The sequence below is a fragment of the Typopeltis vanoorti genome, chromosome 4, assembly GCF_054136105.1.
Source record: "Typopeltis vanoorti isolate ZY-2024b chromosome 4, IOZ_Tvanoo_1.0, whole genome shotgun sequence".
Lineage (NCBI taxonomy): Eukaryota > Metazoa > Arthropoda > Arachnida > Uropygi > Thelyphonidae > Typopeltis > Typopeltis vanoorti.
Window position 1 is genome coordinate 50817066 of NC_143552.1, and position 18910 is coordinate 50835975.

At 36.3% G+C, this 18910-nt stretch overlaps 1 protein-coding gene across 2 annotated transcripts in view; it reads right to left on the reverse strand.

Annotated features, from left to right (window-relative positions):
* The window catches only part of mbc (dedicator of cytokinesis protein myoblast city), a 643249-nt gene that overhangs the window by 494300 nt on the left and 130039 nt on the right, over window positions 1-18910 (reverse strand). The window lies entirely within an intron of this gene.

Here is an 18910-nt window from a genome sequence, read left to right on the forward strand (position 1 = left end):
GGCTAAAATGTTCATTATGTTTCCTTCTTTTGTAATTGCAGGGGATAAAGCTGATTGAGATTTTTTTTCATATCAATGGTACCAATTGGACATATTTAGTTTATTATGAAGATTTCAGGTAAGTGACATTAATTTAAATTACTGTAACAATTTAAAATTTAATTACTCTTTCTTTTAAGGTTACACGGTGATCAGCATTCATATTTGTGAATTTAGGGACACAAAACACACGTGTTGAAAAGATTATTTTACTGATTAATAATAAAATAATAACTTGACGTTTCGACCCCTGGATTGAGGTCATCATCAGAAGGATACATGGGTATAAGAACCAAGCTACATGCTGTTGCACTCTATACAGGTAAAATTACATCTACGTTGTCAACTAATCTTTTTTCTTAGCCTGCCCTCTAGTGATAAAAAAAGAAAAAAAATTACCAATAAAAACTACAATAAACTCTGCTAAAGTCCTCACGTACTAGGATTCTTCTGGAATTATACAGTTCATATTGCTATATTACGATTATCTTCTGGATTTGTACAGTACAGGTTGCTATTGAATGTTCAGAAAAAAAAAGAAAAAAAAAAAACACTTCACCAAGTCTTCTTGTATTCAGATTTTTCTTTTTGGTTGCTATGAAAGTTGCAGATGGGTCCTCCACATTCTTGGAATGGTTAGACCATCATTTTTATTCAGATTCGGATCATGTTTGAGCATTTCACATGCTTCCTTGAATTTCCGCTCGAAACATGTTTTGGTGCAGCGTAGGGACTTGGTACCTTTCCAATCAATTCTGTGGTATGTTTGGAGTGCATGGTCAGAAAGGCTGTTTTTTCGAAAAAAAGGGTATTTTATGTCATTTGTGTCCATTCTTCCTGATTGGGATTGTTCGCCCTGTTTCCCCTATGTATGGTATGTTACATGTGCATTGTATTTTGTAAGCTGACAAAATACAGATGGAAACTGCCTGTTTACTAAATTCAATCAAAAAATTAAGCAGCAACCTAAACTAAGTGGAAAAACTGGCCATTAAATCCCTTAAAAATAACCGTCAGATTATTATCACAAAAGCAGATAAAGGGATTGCCACTGTTGTTTTAAATTGGACAACCTACATGGAAAAAATGAACCATTTGGTATCGGACCACAACACCTACCAAATGGTAAATTTCAACCCCACACAACGCAACAAAAAGAAAACTACTGAACTACTTATATCATTTAACACGTGGCTGGAAGAAACAATTAAAAAATTAATATTTCAGTATGCACACATGCCAAGAATTTATGGCATGCCAAAAGTATACAAAACAGACACACCATTATGTCCAATTGTGGAAGGAATCGACAGCCAAAATTACCATTTAGCCAAAAAATTAGTGGCCACACTCAAGGAATTGGTTGGTCATTCCCCTTCCTACATAAAATATACACGACATTTCATAAACAAAATTAAAAACATTACACTCAACGACCAAGATCTATTAGTCAGCTTTGACATAACTTACCTTTTCACCAATGTCCCAATTAATGATACTATCTTGCTCTTACAGAACATATTTTCACATGACATCACGGCCTTCTTTGCCCACATACTCCACTCCGGATATTTCGTATGGCAAACCAATTTTGACCTTCAAAAAGAGGGTACAGCCATGGGTTCACCACTTCCCCCCCATAGCAAACTTTTATGGAAGACTTTGAGCAACGAGCTCTAGTCAGCATGCCTAAAGCCCAAAATTTGGCTCAGGTAGGTCAACGATATTTTCGCTATTTGGCCCCACGGCTGCAAAGCACTACATACATTCCTTAGCCACCTGAACAAACAACACAAACACATCCAATTCACCATTGAAATAGAAAAAAACAACTCTCTTCCGTTCCTAGACACACTCGTCACACGTCTTCCTTCAGGCTGTCTCTCCTTCTCAGTTTACTGCAAACCTACACACACAGGCCAGTACATACACAAAACGTATCACCACCCAACACAAAAACTAGGGGTCATAAGCACCCTTAGACACAGAGCTCAAACTATTTGTTCAAATGAACATGCTCTTAACCATGAATATGAGACCATCAAACATACATTTATGAAAAATGGATACAGTATAAAAACCATTCACAAGATCCTACACATTGATACCACTAATAACAAAAAAGATTTCAGGAATGCTATTGCCATACCTTATGTTAGAGGCATTTCCAAAAAAAAAAAAAAAAAAAAAAAAAAAAATAGAACACTACACAAATAGAACATCAAAACCACCTTTAAACCCAAAACAAAATTCAGACACCAACTCAGTTCTTCCAAGGATCCTCTGCCACACCTAGCCCACCCAGAGGTTTACAAAATACAATGCACATGTAACATGTGCATTGTATTCGCCCTGTTTCCATACATAAAGGAAACAGGGCGAACCATCCCAATCAAGAAGGATGAACACAAACAACACATAAAATACTTCCATTTTGGAAAAACCGGCCTATCTGACCACGCACCCCAAACATACCACAGAATTGATTGGAAAGGTACCAAGTCCCTACACTGCACCAAAACATGGTTCGAGCAGAAATTCAAGGAAGCATGTGAAATGCTCAAACATGATCCGAATCTTAATAAAAATGATGGTCTAACCATTCTAAGAATGTGGAGGACCCATCTGCAGCCTTCATAGCAACCACAAAGAAAAATCTCAATACAAGAAGTCTTGGTGAAGTGTTTTTTTCTTTTCTGAACATTCAATAGCAACCTGTACTGTACAAATCCAGAAGATAATCGTAATACAGCAATATGAACTGTATAATTCCAGAAGAATCCTAGTACGTGAGGATTTCAGCAGAGTTTATTGTAGTTTTAATTGGTTTTAAAAGATTAGTTAACAACGTAGATGTAATTTACCTGCATAGAGAGTGCAACAGCATGTAGCTTGGTTCTTATACACATGTATCCTTCTGATGATGACTTCAATACAGGGGTCGAAACGTCAAGTTATTATTAATCAGTAAAATAATCTTTTCAACACGTGTGTTTTGTGTCCCTAAATTCATAAATATGAAGTATAAAATTTAATTATTTTGGATTTTAATTTTTGTAATTCCAAACTCTTCTGGCGCTGTTTCCTTTGTCTCCCTTTATTGGTTGCATTTGTACTTGATCATATTGTCATTTTATGTGCAATACATATAGGTTTTCTTGCCAATCCTTTGTGTTTTGCTGTTAATGCATCATTTCAAACCAGTTATTTGATTTTCTGTGATATCTTTTGTTCTATTCTCAGAATTTGTTTTAAACAATTTCCTTTGTTTTGTTTCTCATGATTTCTTTTGTTATGTTTTCTGTGATTTCTTTTGTTTTATTTCTTGCATTTTCTTTGTTTTTTTTTTTGGCAATTTCTTGTTTTATTTCTGGCAATTTTTACTTTTGTGTTATTTGCTGTTTTATTTGGGTCTATTATTTCTTGTGATTTTCTTTGTTCTGTCTTTGGTAAGTTCTTTTATTTAAAGCAATTTCATTTGGCCTATTTCTGATTTCCTGTATGTTTTTTGTGGTGCCAGTTACATTATTTCCTTGATTTTTTTATTTCTTGTGATGGATTTTGTCCTGTTTTTTTGGTTATTTCCTTTGTTCTGTTTCCTGCAATTTTTTAGTGTTATTTACTCATGATTTCTTTTATTTCATGGGAATGAAATACAGAGGTCAGTATCTTTCTACTAACTTCACTACAGCAAATCTTGCATTATTATAATATATAAACACGTTTACACAAGAATATTATATTTCAATTTGCCAAATATTTCAGTCTGAAAATAGCAGACTATCTTCAGTGGCTACATTAGGAACAGTTTTTTAACAAGGTAGAATACCAACAATTAGTATTCAAAAGCAGAATAAGCTGCGTGATGTTATATCGCTAAGTATTAAAGAGAGGAAAAATTTTTTATCAGAGTAAAGATTAAATTAAATATATTAATTCACAAATTCATATAATAATCTTAATTTATAAATAACATTAAACTAATGTAAGAATTCAAGTCTTAGAAATACAATTTTATTAATACAGATCAGTTTACAATAAAACTAATAGATAAGCTTAGGTGTTGATGGTTATTCATGACTTATTTTTCACGGTATTAACAACACCACAAACACTTTTATCAACAAAGATGTTTTATTACCGCTTATATTTCACTGATTTTCAATTCAGCATCATCAGAGCACAACACACTTGTAAATGCGCCAATGAGTGAGTGAAACAATATAATTGCAAAAGACAAAAGATCTAAAGTCCTATTTTTTAGTGCCTATTGTTGAAACATGGCCTTTGCACCACTTTCAAACCTCATGTCAAGCTGGCAACTCTGATCCGCTCGCTTAAGGATAAACCTCACCCTTTAGCACACCCAGGAGTGTATGAAGTTCCGTGTGACTGTGACTTGGCCTATTATGGGCAAACAAGAATATTAGTGTACATCTGCCTGGAAGAACATGAAAGATACATTTGCTACTATTACTGTGGCAAGTCGGGACTGGCAGACCACGTTTTGGACACTTCTTTACACAAGATTAGATGGAGGAAAACGAATGTGCTATTTAGGAGTCGTTATAGATCTGAAAGATTATTTTTTGAGTCAGCAATGGTTTTGAAGAATTCTCCCAACCTTAACAAATATGGTTGCATTAATTTGCCAAAAATTTGGGAGACGGTTATCCTAAGAAAAACTCCTGGATAACTGTATTTTTTTTTTCCCCGTTAGAGGGCGCCAAAAAAAAAATAAATAAAAAATAAAAAAATAGGACTTTAGATCTTTTGTCTTTTGCAATTATATTGTTTCACTCACTCACTGTCGCGTATACAAGTGTGCTGTGCTCTGACGATGCTGAGTTGAAAATCAGCAAAATATAAGCATTAATAAAACATCTTTGTTGATAAAAGTGTTTGTAGTGTTGTTAATACCATGAAAAATAAGTCATTAATGTACAATAAAACTTTTATTACAACCTACCAGTTTCGCCAGCAAACTGTCTGGCTATTTAAAGGCGTTTACAGAGATATGAAAACTAGTCAATGCAAATTGAAAGGAACATAAAAAACGTTGTAAACCAACTAGTAGCTATGGTTACACGTTTCGCTTGACAGAGAGGACTTATTGTCCTTATTCATTATAATGCATGAGTTGTAGACATGTAATGTGATTACTGGATAGCTGTAGTTCAGATTGATTGAGAGAGAGAGAGAGAGGATCAAGTTTTTCCACGAACTGTTTAGAATTACACCCTGATTTCTGTTGAGATTTCCGCCGGTTATTGACACTATTGTGGCTTCCTTAAATAAACGATGCCTGTAGTCGTCATCGAGATATAGAATGGAGCTGTTTTGAAAATCTAACGTGTGGTTAGACGTACAGAAATGATATGCTAAGCCAGAAGAGATGCTTCTGTTGTGGTTTATATCACCAACATGTTCTTTTTATCTAATTTCTAAACTTCGTGAAGTTTGTCCGATGTAGGCAAGACCACAGGAACAGGGAATGTAATATACTCCTGGATATTTGTAGAACGGCACATTATCTTTTGGGGATCTTAAAACTTGTCTGATGTTGGTGGTTGGTTTGAAGTCCACTCTGATGTTATGGGCTCTTAGTATTCTTGCTATTTGATAAGAAATTGACTTGATGAAAGGTATCAATACAGTAGAAATGTGCTGACAGTGGGATTTTTCTTGTCTGGGGTTGTCATTGTATTGATATTTTTTGATGATGTTTTGAGGATATCCATTTTGTGATAATGTGTTGGCTATTAGTGAGAGTTCATTCTGTGTATCCTCCTCTTCTGATATAAACTTTTTGGCTCTACGTTTCAACATGTGGATAATGCTCAGTTTGTGTGTCTTGTGATGGTTTGAAGTATAATGAAGATATCTTCCAGTATCTGTGGGCATTCTGTAAATGGATAATTTGACACTGTTGGGTTGTTTTTTTATCAAGATATCTAAAAAATGCAGTTGGTTGTTGTTTTCCACTTCCAGAGTGAATTTTATCTTGCTATGTATTGAGTTGATTTTATCCACAAACGATTTTAGGTTATCTAAGCTGTCTTGCCATATGATGACTATATCGTCAACATATCTCCACCATGTAGATGGTCTCGGAGAGATTGCAGAGAGAATTTCTTTTTCAAGTTTTTCCATGAAAAGGTCTGCACAAGATGGTGATGGTGGGCTTCCCATTGCTAGGCCTTCTAATTGTTGGTATATGGTGTTGTTAACCTTGAAGAAATTAGATTGCAGGCAGTATCTAAACATCTGTGTGATGTCTAGAGGAAAGAGATCTTGGATGATGTTTATTACCTCTTCTACTGGTACATTGGTGAAAAGGGATACAACATCTAAACTGGCTAGTATGTCTGTTGGTGCAATCTTAATCGCTTGAAGTTTATTTATAAAATGTTGACTATTCTTGATATAGGATTCTGTTGATCTTATTTTATTATTTAATAAGTTTGCTAGATGCTTTGCCAAAAGGTAGGTTGGTGATGATCTTCCATCAACTATTGGACAGAGAGGTATATCCTGTTTATTATTATTATTATTATTATTTCGGGCTACTCCAGGGAGTCCTTAGACTCATCGAGTGAGGCCCTAAACATCATGTCCACACAACTATTCGACATTCTCACAGTATCTATCATACCTTGCCTTGAACTCGCTCACTGTCATAGCACCCACAACAGACTCTAACAGCTTATTCCACTCATTTACCACTCTAAAAGTAAAGAACCCAGCTCTAACACCCCTGCTAACTACACTCTTGCCCAGCTTCCATAGGCGTCCCCTAGTTCTCCCACCACCAGTCCTGATCACAAAAATATCCTCTGAATTAATCCTACAGAATCCTTTTAGCAATTTGAATGTCTCAATCATATCTCCCCTTTTCCGCCTACTAGTTTCTGCAACTAGTTTCTGCAACCCACAAATCTTCAAACTGTTCTCATATGGTTCATTCCATAGACCTGCTATCATCTTAGTCACTCACCTCTGGATCCTCTCCACCTCCTCCCCATCAAGAAGGAGCCGAGGTGACAAAATCTGGGCACAGTAGTCGAGATGAGGTCTTATTAGGGCTTAGTACAGAGGTACAATAACTTGATTGTCTCTGCTCGTCAAGGTATTTTTCCACAACCAAGTGAGTTGATGAGCTGATTTAGCTACTTTTGCAATTGACTGCTAAATTTCATCTCCCTATCCACCAACACTCCCAAGTACCTGGCCTCAATCTCTTGGAGTACAGTTCCACCAATGTGGTATACTGCTGCTAATCTTTTCACCCCAAAATGCATAACCTTACATTTTGTCACATTAAATTGACATCCATTCTCCTTAGCCCAGAACTCCAATCTATCCAAGTCGTTCTGCAAGATTTTGACATCTTCTGCATTCACTATCGCCCTACCCAACTTTGCTTCATCAGCGAACAAATGAACTGTTCTACTTAGATCCTTCCCTATATCGTTAATGAAGAGATTAAACAGCAGTGGTCCAAGAACAGAACCCCGCGGCACACCACTAGTCACAGGCCGCCTTTTGGACTCTACTCCTGAATAAACTACTCTTTGATATCTCTCCATCAACCACCCACCTATCCATCTCACCAACCCTATAACCATTCCCATATGTTGTAGTTTACGGATTAGAATTCCATGTGGTATCCTGTCAAATGCTTTTGCCAGGTCTAGCAGTATCACTGTAAACCATTTCCCTTATCCAGTTCTGCCGTCACCTTGTTATAAAACTTGAGCAAGTTACGGAGGCATGGTCTACCCTTCACAAAGCCATGCTGCCCCTCGTATAGTATCTCATTTTCATCAATCCATTCCTGTATTTTTCCCTTGACTACTTTCTCCAAGATCTTGACAACGACTCCTGATATGCTGATCGGTCGGTAATTTGCCACCATAGTCTTGGAGCCTCCTTTATGCAGTGAAACTATTTTCCCCTCTTTCCAATCCTTCGGGACTGAACCAGACCCGAGACTCAGATTAAACAACATGGTCAAGGGCACTGATAATTCCTTAGCCGCTTCACGCAAGACCCGTGCCGGTATACCAGCCAATCCCACAGATGTATTCACATTAAGGTTTTGTAATAGACTATTCACCTCCACTTCGTTCATCACAATTCCCGTATAAACTAATGGTTCCGTCATTTTTTCAATGTCACCACCTGGATGATATACTTTTGCAAAGTGCGTGCTCAGTAACTCCACTATATCGACTGGTTCAGTGACCTCCTTACCATCGTCATTCCTTAAAATCATTTTGCCATGTATGGTTTATTTTTTTGTTTGCAGCATATTGAAAGAACTGTTTGGGATTATGTTTTGCTTGCATAGCTAGTTTCCTTTCATAATCGGCTTTTGCTGTTTTTACCACACTCGATACCCTTCTGGCCTGCACTTTATACCGTTCATGTGCCTGCAGGTCACCCCTTTCTTTAAATTCCCTCCACAGTTGTTTCTTTTTTTGCAGCTCAAGCTTAATGGTGTTAAGCATCCATTTAAGTTCATTTAAGCATCCATTTTAGTTCATCCATTTAACCCCTACTTGTTTTACTATTCGGACCCTAGGTATACAATCAGCCATAACCTCCTGTAAATGCTCCTTGACCACTTCCCATGCTCTATCGCCATCCAGCCCTTGCAGTTGTACATGCGATGGCACCAATCCAAGCAATCTCCTAAGCTTGTCAAACTTGCCAGCACAGTAATTCCACATATACCCTGTCTTAATCAAAAATTCCACACCTTTTGCCACCTCCCAGGTCAAGACCTTATGATCACTCTCACCAATAGGTGGCAATATGGTCATATTCATTACAGTCAAATTGTGAGATGCTATTACCAGGTCAAGCACTCTCACACCCCTAGTATTTTCAATTACATGCTGTCTCAGATAGTTATCCCTTAATAATTGAATAAAATCCATTTCCTTCCTCACATGTGTCCTCTCCCCCTTCCAATCAATGTTACCATAGTTGAAATCCCCCATAATAATTACCCTCCTTCCACTCATTTCATCAATTTGTTTATGCATACTATCTCCACCATCTATTCCATCACCTGGTCTATAGCAGCACCCAACTGTATATTTTATTCTGCCAGTCTCAATCTCACACCAAATAGCCTCAAATGAGCTCCTTTCACTATCCTGCAATACAACTTCAATTCTCCTTGGCTGTAGTTCATCAGCTATCATCAATAACACCCCTCCCCCCATTTTATTCTCTCTGTCCCTCCTAAACACACTATAACCTACACATTCTATCCCACTAATTATATCATCTTCTGTCAGCCATGTTTCACTAATGTCAATAACCTGTGGCCAGGAAGAGCCAATCAAGGCCAAAAATACTTCCTTCTTGTTCCTAATACTCCTGGCATTAGTATACATGAAATGCAGTGATCCCTTTGTCCCACCCCTATCTTGATGCATTATTCTAAATGTCCCATTCCCATTTTTTGTCCTTAGTACTGGCTCAGGTACATTATATACATTTTTACACTCAACTGTCTCACTGATTTTGCATATCCACTTCCTCCCCCCCTCCTTGGTAGTTCTAGTTTCCCTGGTTCTGCACATCCATTTTCGCTTCATTCAGCAACACGTTTTCGAGTCTCTGCACACCAAGTCCATTCAAATGCAGGCCATCCATCTTGTATAAGTCCTATCGCCCATCAAACTCATTCCACACATCCACGAATTCCACACTACACTGTCTGCATAACCTGTGCATAATGTCATTTGCGATTATGGCCCTCCTTCTAAACTCCTTTCTGTCATACCACGGCAACAGATTCACCATTTTAACTCTGTCACTCTTTTTTTTCGCTACCTTTAACAATACTTTCAAGTCCTCTCTCATAAAAAATTTATCACCTTTCAATTCATTCGTACCTGCCACAATTATTAATTCTTTCACCCTCTGTTTTTGCACTCTAATACTCTCACTTGCATCCTTAAATTTCGCACCCGGTAAGTACAATTTAGTTACACTCCCATCTATCACTCCTCTTAATAACGAGTCACCATACAACACTCTTTCCTTCATTTCAGAAACTCTCCCACTCTTACGCTGTTTATTTACGTTAGCCGAATCACTCTGGAAAGAGTTTTGCAGGTGCTCTAATTGCCGCTGAGCATTTTGTATCACTGCACGCAACCTAGCATTCTCACTTTCTACAAATAATTCCTCATTCTTTTTTATCATTCAAACCCTTTTCTCTTTCTGTATAGTTGCTCTCACTCTTTCTTAGAACAGCGCTCTCATTGCATCTTGTACATCACAATTCCCTATCAAGCCACTATTTTCACTCTCATTCTGGCTTTCTTCAACCATAACTGACTCACAACCTGACACATACTTCAACTCCTCACTTTGCTTACACTTTCTGCACATTCTCCCACCACTATCACTTTCAATCCAAACTCCAGCCTCATTCGGGAATGCATACATTCCACACACATCACATCGGACAAATTCTCTCACATTATAGTTTTTGAACAATGGCGTCGTATTTTTGGAGACGCCATTATCTTACGTCGCATTGCCGCCATATTCAAATCTATGAAACGTATCGTTAAATACTGAATTAAATAATGGAATTCACACCAAAATCACACAGACTCAACAAGCTACCAAAATTAGACAATATTACGTTATCATTTTAACCTATATTCTAATTTTCATTCAAAATTATACTTAGCTTTCGGGAGCTCCCCAAAAATAAGACCGGTTTATGTATTTTAGGTGTCCCATATAGTCTTGGAGTGATAGGATGTGAGGATTTTAGTGTTCTCTTCAGTTCTTCTGGCCAAATGTTACAATTTCTGATTAGTTGGTTTGTTTCATTATGATTTTTTATTATGGGGTCTCTGTCTAGGATCTTATAAGTGGAGTTGTCTGATAGTAATACGTTTAACTTATCATAATAATCTTTAGAGTTGAGGATAACTGTAGAATTTCCCTTATCAGTTTTTGTAATAATGATATCTTTGTTTTTCTTAAAGTTGAGAATTGTCTTTTTATCATAAGGAGACATGTTGGGAACAAGTTGTTTGGCTTTGGCTAGGATTATTGTACTTTTGAATCTAATAGTGTTGGCCACGTTTTGTGGTAGTGGATACAGGCCTTTTTCAATTCCACACATAAAATCCATTTTAGGAATGTGTTTGGGCGTAATCGCGAAATTAAAACCTTTTTTGAGAATGTCAGATTCATTTTTCGTGAGGCTATGATTTGACAAATTGAAAATCACTTTGTCATCCGGGAGGTTGTTTTGTGTCCGATATTTTTTCTTGTACAGTTCATTGAATTTCCTAATTTGTTTGTCCTTATAAAGTTTGAAAGTTTTTTTGTAACTGCGTTGTATCATTTGATCTAATTGATTCCATACGGTGTATTCTAAATTGTTGGAAATTTCATCAAAGAACTTGCGGCAATTAATATCACTTTTATTAAGTTTGTATCTCTTGTGTTGAATCCTTTCTCTTACAAGTGCCAATAAAGTGCATAGATAAATTTTTTTAGCTGATATAGAGTTGATATGACCTCTGACTATGAGGAACTTTGGAATGATGGAGAATTCCCTGCAACGTTTAAGAAACGTTAGGTGGTTCAAAGGTTTGGCCTTTCTGCATTTTTCTCTTTCCATGCACTGAACTTTGTGTTTCATTAAACTATTTAAATTATACATATTTGGTCGCTTTATAATAGAAATATAATTTTATTAATACAGACCAGTTTACAATAAAACATATTAAAACCTACCAGTTTCGCCAGCAAACTGTCTGGCTTTTGCAAGGCGTTTACGGAGATATGAAAACTAGTAAATGCAAATTGAAAGGAACATAAAAAACGTTGTAAACCAACTAGTAGCTATGGTTACATGTTTCGCTTGACAGAGAGGACTTATTGTTCTTATTCATTATCATGCATGCGTTGTAGACGTGTAATATGATTACTGGCTATCTGTAGTTAAGATTGATTGAGAGAGAGAGAGAGGATCAAGTTTTTCCACGAACAGTTTAGAATTACACCGATTTCTGTTGAGGTTTCTGCCGGTTATTGACACTATTGTGGCCTCCTTAAATAAACGATGCCTATAGTCGTCATTGAGATATAGCATGGAGCTGTTTTGCCAATCTATCAGTACAGAAATGATGTGCTAAGTCGGATCCCCAAAAGATAAAGTGCTGTTCTACAAATATCCAGGAGTATATTACATTCCCTGTTCCTGTGGTCTTGCCTACATCGGACAAACTTCACGAAGTTTAGAAATTAGACAAAAAGAACATGTTGGTGATGTAAACCACAACAGAAGCATATCTTCCGGCTTAGCACATCATTCCTAAAATGGATTTTATGTGTGGAATTGAAAAAGGCCTATATCCACTACCACAAAACGTGGCCGACACTATTAGATTCAAAAGTACAATAATCCTAGCCAAAGCCAAACAACCTGTTCTCAACACATCTCCTTATGATAGAAAGGCAATTCTCAACTTTAAGAAAAACAAAGATATCATTATTACAAAAGTTGAAATTCTACAGTTATCCTCAACTCTAAAGATTATTATGATAAGTTAAACGTATTACTATCAGACAACTCCACTTATAAGATCCCAGACAGAGAATCCACAATAAAAAATCATAACGAAACAAACCAACTAATCAGAAATTGTAACATTTGGCCAGAAGAAGTGAAGAGAACACTAAAATCCTCACATCCTATCACTCCAAGACTAAATGGGACACCTCTACCTTTTGGCAAGGCATCTTGCAAACCAAACTTATTAAATAATAAAATAAGATCAACAGAATAATATATCAAGAATAGTCAACATTTTGTAAATAAATTTCAAGCCATTAAGATTGCACCAACAGACATACTAGCCAGTCTAGATGTTGTATCCCTTTTCACCAATGTACCAGTAGAAGAGGTAATAAACATCATCCAAAATCTCTTTCCTCTAGACATCACACAGATGTGTAGACACTGCCTTCAATCTAATTTCTTCAAGGTTAACAACACCATATACCAACAATTAGAAGGCCTAGCAATGGGAAGCCCACCATCACCATCTTGTGCAGACCTTTTCATGGAAAAACTTGAAAAAGAAATTCTCTCTGCAATCTCTCCGAGACCATCTACATGGTGGAGATATGTTGACGATATAGTCATCATATGGCAAGACAGCTTAGATAACCTAAAATCGTTTGTGGATAAAATCAACTCAATACATAGCAAGATAAAATTCACTCTGGAAGTGGAAAACAACAACCAACTGCATTTTTTAGATATCTTGATAAAAAAACAACCCAACAGTGTCAAATCATCCATTTACAGAATGCCCACAGATACTGGAAGATATCTTCATTATACTTCAAACCATCACAAGACACACAAACTGAGCATTATCCACATGTTGAAACGTAGAGCCAAAAAGTTTATATCAGAAGAGGAGGATACACAGAATGAACTCTCACTAATAGCCAACACATTATCACAAAATGGATATCCTCAAAACATCATCAAAAAATATCAATACAATGACAACCCCAGACAAGAAAAATCCCACTGTCAGCACATTTCTACTGTATTGATACCTTTCATCAAGTCAATTTCTTATCAAATAGCAAGAATACTAAGAGCCCATAACATCAGAGTGGACTTCAAACCAACCACCAACATCAGACAAGTTTTAAGATCCCCAAAAGATAATGTGCCGTTCTACAAATATCCAGGAGTATATTACATTCCCTGTTCCTGTGGTCTTGCCTACATCGGACAAACTTCACGAAGTTTAGAAATTAGATAAAAAGAACATGTTGGTGATATAAACCACAACAGAAGCATCTCTTCTGGCTTAGCATATCATTTCTGTACGTCTAACCACACGTTAGATTTTCAAAACAGCTCCATTCTATATCTCGATGACGACTACAGGCATCGTTTATTTAAGGAAGCCACAATAGTGTCAATAACCGGCGGAAATCTCAACAGAAATCAGGGTGTAATTCTAAACAGTTCGTGGAAAAACTTGATCCTCTCTCTCTCTCTCTCAATCAATCTGAACTACAGCTAGCCGGTAATCACATTACATGCCTACAACGCATGCGTGATAATGAATAAGAACAATAAGTCCTCTCTGTCACGCGAAACATGTAACCATAGCTACTAGTTGGTTTACAACATTTTTTATGTTCCTTTCAATTTGCATTTACTAGTTTTCATATCTCCGTAAACGCCTTGAAAAAGCCAGACAGTTTGCTGGCAAAACTGGTAGGTTTTAATATAAGTTTTATTGTAAACTGGTCTGTATTAATAAAATTCTATTTCTATTATAAAGCGACCAAATATGTATAATTTAAATTGAAGTCTTAATTTAAAAAATATATATATACAGGGTGTTCGGGATAAATTTGACAGTTTCGTAAGGAAAAAGAAAATCTTCTTTGTATCTATTAAATTTAATGAATTGACAAAAAAACATTACAGGCAGAGTTAATTACAATGCTATCAACAAGATTTACTCAAAATAACCACCATTAGCATCGATCACAGCTTCAATTCTGCTTCGGAACCTCGAACAAGCTGATGCTACGGTCTCCCTGGGAAGGGCCGCAAAAACTGTTTTAATTTTATCCATTAACTGGGCTTTTGTATTACTGGAAGTGCGATTGGTGTCTTTTTCAACTGCGCCCCATACAAAATAATCCATGGGGTTAAGGTCTGGGGAGTTTGGAGGCCAAACATTTGGACTGGTGAAGTCGTAGAAATTTTCAGACAACCATTTTTGACTTTTCCCAGAGGTGTGGCAAGGGGCCGAATCCTGCTGCCATACATACGACCTACCATTGGCTACCCTTGTTATCCAGGGCTTGACTACAGTTAGCAACTCCACGAACAAAGCCCAAATTCCAATGCCAGGGTTCTTCAACACCTGTTCCTGCAGATTTGCGAGGAATTCTGCTGTACGAACGCAATCAGATCGTCTGCTAGGGATCTTTCTTCTTGCTACATCCTCGTAGTCACCATTGCAAGTCTCTAGTTCATGCCTGATTGTTTTTACTGTATTCAGGGAGCATTGGGCAGCAGTCGTAATATCCTTATTTTGATGGCGGGCACGAATCATCATGATACAAGTTATTCTCTTCCATGATTCAGGTGGGTTCCAGCTATCCATCCTTTCTGACATCTTGTATATGAATGAAGAAGGGTCCAAACTTTTAAATGAAGAGAAGTGTGTGTTAATACATGTAACTTACGGAAAAATATAATTAATTATAAATATGTCAAATTTATCCCGAACACCCTGTATATATATTAATGTGTTATCCTGATTAAACTTTCCCATATTTTTGATAAAGATATACAGTCATTTCGATTCAAGTTAGGGTGTTGAAGTAAGGCCTCAGCACTTTCTTTAAATAAACATTCAAATTTATAGCGACATTTGTGTAGGAGGCAAGTATTGGACTAGAGGATGTTGTGGCTTGTCTCTATTCTGTGCTGAGCCAATCCAGACTTATCGGATTTGTTGTGCTGAATGTATGATTGATGGTCCTGAATTCTTTTTTCTATAGAGCATCCTGTTTGTCTAAAGTAGGACAGATTGCAGTTACAAGGAACTTGATACACACCAGGCAGAGACACAGTCGAGCGTTTATCTTTAGAAGAGGGGAAATAGGTGGATATTTTGTTAATAGGTATATAAGTGGCTGTTAAATCATATTTCTTCAGAATTCTTGAAATTGGTTCTGAAATCCCGGAAATATAAGGAATTGGAACTCGACATATTGAATCTGTGTTGTTTTGGATTGGCTTGTAAGAATCGAACAGATGTTGTGTACTCTTTTCGGAGAAGCCGTTTAATTTCATGTGGTGTTTGATAGTTGAAAGTTCTTTCTGTAATTCATGAGGAGTTGAACAATTTGTTCTGGCTCATCGGATTAAACATTTTATAATTCCTGATTTTGATAAGGATGATGAGCAGATTGTTTGAGAATATAACGTCCAGTGAAAGTGGGTTTTCTGTAAGCTGTTGTTGTTAGAATACCTGAAGGTGAACGGATAAGGAGGACATCTAAAAAGGAAAACTTGTTGTCTTTTTCAATCTTCATGGTAAACTTAATACGAGGATGTAAGGAATTGATTCTGGGCTAAAAAGAAAGGTAAGGAATCTCTGTTATAAGGCCACACTGAAAAGATGTCGTCTATATATCTCACCCAAAAAAAAGGTTGAGGGAATATAGATGAGAACAGGACGTCTTCTAGATATTTCAAATAAAAGTTGTCTAGAGCAGGTGAAAGTGGACTTCCCATGGTTTTCCTTCCACTTGGTTGTAGAATTTGTTTTGACATAAGAAATATCCAGAATGTATCACGAAATCAAATAATTTTATAATGTCTTGTGGGAAGATGTCAGCAAGTAATTGTAAAGTCTCTTTGAGAGGTACATTAGTATATAGAGATTCTACATCGAAGCTCACCATAAGATCAGTAAGTTGTAATGAGATAATTTTTAATTTATTTAGGAAATCAGAAGAGTTTTTCAAAAAGGAATGTGATTTGCCTATATGTGATTTCAAAAATTTTGCTAAATATTTGGCTATGCGATAAGTAGGTGAATCAATACAGTCCACTATAGGACGAAGAGGAATATCTGTCTTGTGTATTTTAGGTAGACCATAAAATCTAGGAAGTCTTGCGAAATGAGTTTATAGCCTTTCAATCGTGTCTGCATCCGAACTTATCACCTCATCTAGAAGGGAGTTTTATTTCTTCAGTTGTCTGTAGGTGGGATCGTGATTAAGTTCTTGGTATGTTGAGCGATCCCGAAGTAGAAGAGAAATTTTTCTTCTATAGTTTGAAGAATCCATAATTACTGTCGCTTTCCCTTTGTCTGCTTTAGTGATGACAAGGTGACTGTTGCTTCTTATGGAATGTAGCGATTTCTTTTCAGAAGGAGACATGTTGGAAGGAGGAAGCTTGGCTTTAAGTAGCGTAGAAGCAACTTCTAGGCAGAGAGAATTAGCCTTTTCATTGGAAAGATGACTAAGGTTCCATTCGATGTTAACCAAATTCCAGATACAGAATCTTTTTAGGGACTATAGCAAAATCATGTCCTTTTGAGAGGATGAGTGTTTCAATACTAGTTAAAGGGCGACCAGATATGTTGATGATCTAATTTTTGGAACTGAAAGGCTTGATTTGTTTAGAAATAACAATATTATATTTTCGGTTTAGATGTTGATTCTGTTTTTTATACGAATGTTGTGTAGAGCGTTTAGCCACATTAAGAAGTCAGAAAGATGTGGGTCTAAGTTCGTGGAGATAAAGGTCCGGAGATCAGAAACTTGACGAATGTTAGTAGCAAGATCATTTTCAGCTGCTCTGAGTTGGTTATGGATTAAAGCTAAACTGGTGTTCCTGTAGATATTATGAGCTCCAGGAGATTTGATGGTTTCTTTAATCTTAGCGAAATTAGGAATAATCTTGTTGTTGCAGCATTTTTTCAGAAAGATGATCCTCTCTCGCAACTTACCTTGTATTACTGATAGTTTACCTAATTTACCGGTTTTTTTGGTAAAGTTTTTCCCCATGAAGGAATAGAATTAGATTCTTTAGAGAAACTTGTGATATTAAGATTATAATATATAGACACGTTTACACAAGAATATTATATTTTAATTTACCAAATATTTCAGTCTGAAAATAACAGACTATCTTCAGTGGCTACATAGGAACAGTTTTTAACAAGGTGTTAAAAAACTGTTCCTATGTAGCCACTGAAGATAGTCTGTTATTTTCAGACTGAAATATTTGGTAAATTAAAATATAATATTCTTGTGTAAACGTATCTATATATTATAATCTTAATGTCACAAGTTTCTCTAAAGAATCAAATCTTGCATTATAACAAAGTTCCCTATAACAAAGTTCTGGTTCCTAGGCATTCATTTACTATAACAACTGTCAAGTGTATAATCAAAGCCCAAAATACCATAATCTTAAATGACATATTATCATATAAAACATATTACTTTATTATAAATTAAAGATGCTAAAAAATTATATTCTTGGTTTAATCCTTTATCCAAGTGTAAGCAAAGAAAGTTTGCACCTGAAGTATTTTCAGGAATGGGCAACTCATATGTAGAAGCTAATGACCTCTCATCACTTGCCTTAGTATCCCAGCATTACAACAATATTACTTTATTAATAATTGAACTGAAGGAAGAAATGTCAGAATGATTAAATCATTTAATTATCAGTACTACTAACTGCTAGATTTAAAATTATATAAGGAACTACTTACACACGAACCAGCTTACTGTTCCGGGATAAACAGAACAGTCTACAAGAACTAAAAAAATTTTAAATTCTTTTGCTAGAATATTTAGAATCAAGCATCCTTAAGAGCGACATGAAGCTAATTCATCACAAACTGTTATGAGATCCCATTGCATTGTTGCAATTTGAATCAGAATGAGATTAGTTAACTGTTCCCACACTTTTCTGATCTTATATTGCTTTAATTAGTAATTATACACACTGCGCTACTGTAGTAAGAATTAGATTTATAATTAATTTGAGAGTGCACTATGCCTAAAACATTAAGAAGATGGGACAAGATGAAATATGAATTTAGTTAAAAGGATTACAATATTTCGTCTAGCATGCAGGGTTTATCCTGGAATAGTCAGTCAATTCTTGCATGGATTGTTCTGGTTTTTCCTTTCAGTCATTTCCAACCGTAGGTGACTTTGTAGGCATTGCCACACAAAGTGTTCCTGGTGAGATTTTTAAGGGTAGTTCCCCAACCCCCCATGATGTATTCATGGGGGG